This window comes from Pyxicephalus adspersus, chromosome 4 (genome assembly GCF_032062135.1).
Source record: "Pyxicephalus adspersus chromosome 4, UCB_Pads_2.0, whole genome shotgun sequence".
Lineage (NCBI taxonomy): Eukaryota > Metazoa > Chordata > Amphibia > Anura > Pyxicephalidae > Pyxicephalus > Pyxicephalus adspersus.
Genome location: NC_092861.1, coordinates 115,594,279 through 115,597,179, shown reverse-complemented (window position 1 = coordinate 115,597,179; position 2,901 = coordinate 115,594,279). Strand labels below are relative to the sequence as shown.

Genomic DNA, 2,901 nt, shown 5'->3' with positions numbered 1-2,901 from the left:
CAAACTTTTTGATAACCACCCAAAAACAGCCAGGTGGGTGCTGAAAAGTACCGGGTGGTGCGCCCAGCTAAAAGTGCTTGGGGAGAACCCTGCCTTAGCTGACATCATCCACAGAGATACTGTGAGAAACTGGTAAAAAGTAAGGAGAAATAGTTTTGTGTGGCTTGCTGCAAAAGAAAAAAAAAACAAAAGAGATGGGTTAGATGGTATAGAGTTGGTATATTTTTGCCAACTCCAGGTACACAAAAATTGCTTCTGAACTAAGTTTTAGTTGTTTGAATCACAGACAACACATGTACATAAAATATAATATTGCTGGAGAAATGCCTGAAACCCTTTGTCAGGGATGGCGGAGGGAATGTGATGGCTGGAGGCTGCTTTGGTGTTGGTAAATTGGGGGGTTTAGACCGTGCAAAGAAGGTTTCCTTTATCATTATTTTCCTATAGGATAGGACACAACTAAGGCCGGGTCTACATGGATGTTTTTTTAAAAGCGCATGTAAACGTTCCTATTGCGCTTTAATGCCGTTTTATTAGCGGTTTTGGGGGGGGGATGGGGGTTAGAATTTTATGTTGAACTGATATGTTCCACCAAGGAACAGGGCTGAACTAGGATTCTGGCAATAACTTTATCTTGTGTAGTTTCCATAGGTTCAATGCAACAACATGCAGTGCTAATTTTGTTAGTATCTAAAGGTAAAATAATTTATTTTTCATACAATTGGCCACTATTTTCATACCCAAGATGTAAAGTAAATCTGACCTTGTATGTTACATATGTGCAACCATCAATATTTCATCTATTTTTCTTATATACATAAATATATTATGTTCCACTTGGGGAAAGCATTTTTTTAATAAACATTAAGAAATAACCTTTTACTGGAATTCTTTTGTTTAAGAACATAAGAGCAGTCCCAGTCAGCAAGGTTAAAGGGTTAACAACTAAAGCCGCCATAAAAACGCTGCATATAATTTTAAGCAATTGACCTAAATCTGTTCTTGTTCAGTCCACTGAATCCAACTCCAACACATGAGGGTGGGTAGTTTTGCTTCCTGAATTATGTGCTGCATAACTTCTCCCTTTCTGTACTCGGAGTTCTTGGCACATATCTAAAGATGTTTTATGCCATCTGCTCCAAATTCTATAGTTTTTCTATAGAAAAAGAAGTTTATGCCAGATAACCCCTTTTTTTGATTAAGATGAACCCACCTTTGTGTGCAGTATAATCCATAAAAACAATACAAGCAACACAAGAAGGTTTTATGGGTCATAGCTGGTGCATTCCAATATTCCAATATGAAAAAAGGTCTTTCAATACTTATAATTATACACATACAATAAAAAAAATAAGTGGAAATATAACAGGTATGTTATATGTTTAATTGTTTTGGGTGGAATTGTCAACAGAAAATCACTGACAAATGGGTGCTTGGAGAAGCAGAACAAAATAAAGACTGTGGCTAACTAAGGGGAAGTTCAGACTTGCCTTGGGATCAAGTGATCCTGAGCAGCTTTTGGTGGCTGGCCTATTGCCCGCTGCTTGGTCACCAGTATCTCAGCACTGGTTCCTAAAGGAAGGACTCAACGTCTGCACTTTCGACAGCTGGTGCCAGTGAATGGTACTGGTACCGCTTACTGTCCCACCTATTCATTTCCTATGGGGCTGCTGCAGGGAGAAACCACTTGTTGCAACTCCCTGAGGCAGCTGTAACCGCACCAAAACTTCATGGCCAGTATGAACATAGTCTTATTGTAAAAGGGAAAAGACATTACCCTGGCCAAACAGTGGAGGAAAATAAAATCTACAAATTTAATTGATGATGTTGATACATGGAACAGACAAAAAAAAAAAAAAAACCCTGAAAATTTGGATAACTGAGGAAGATGCTTTAAAAAGAAAAGTTAGACCTGTTTTTCTTTCTTGGGAAAACAGTGCAGTTCGGTCTGCATCTGGACATTAGAATTTCATTCAAAATGTCTGGCAGACTGTGGTGTAAAGCAATGTTTTCTGACTACAAGAGAGGCCACAGAAATCAGCAAAAAGACACAGCCCTGCTGGAAATTGAGGGGTTCAACGCTCTAGATGAGACCGACTTCTACTTGGACAAGAGATGTGCATATATATACAAAAATAACACTGACCCCAGGTGAAAAACCTAGTAAAGCTTGTGTGATCTGAGGAAAGGGAACCAGAGCTCATGGTAACAGTGGCATGGTCCATGCTAAATTCCACTTCAACATGCCTGCCAAAGGTATTAGACAAAGAATCTGTGTGATTGTACCCTTCAAGAATCTAAATTTGTAAAAATAAAAACATTTTGGATCTCAAAAGGTCTAGAAGAGGAAGAAGGAACTATTAGTAAAAGTCATGGCTGTAATATGATATAGATTACATCAAATTAAAATATGAGTAAGGTTATTTATTGGGATTTGAATGAGGATAGAGGAAAGTGTCAGGACTTTGAGATGGGGTAAAAGTATAAAGATTGAGGGATCCCAGGAGAGCCTAAACTGTGTTTGGCTGGCAGCGTCCCGTGTCTTACTCCATTTGTACCACCAACGTTCCCTCTAACAAGATTACTTCTGATCTTCCACATCTGACTGTCATATACATGCCATCTAAGGTTAATCATTCTTGATCACTGAAATTATGATACTGATTATCTTTCAGTATTACTCAATACAGGCAGTTCCTAAGATCTTCTTTGAGTATCACTCAATATAAGTAGTTCCTAAGAACCAACATCTTCTTCAATACAGTTCAGTGTTCTCCCCAGCCCCTTTTAGCTGGGCGCACCACCCATCACTTTTCAGTAACCACCCGGCTGTTTTTATGTGGCTACTGAAGAGTTGGGTCACAATACAGGGGCTTCCACCCACCTACAATTACTTCCCAC

General features: G+C 39.0%; 1 protein-coding gene and 1 pseudogene across 6 annotated transcripts in view; both read left to right on the top strand.

The window, feature by feature from the left end:
- The window catches only part of ZDHHC14 (zDHHC palmitoyltransferase 14), a 53,482-nt gene that overhangs the window by 15,022 nt on the left and 35,559 nt on the right, over window positions 1-2,901 (top strand). The window lies entirely within an intron of this gene.
- On the top strand, window positions 647-2,854 carry LOC140330120 (large ribosomal subunit protein eL33-like; annotated as a pseudogene).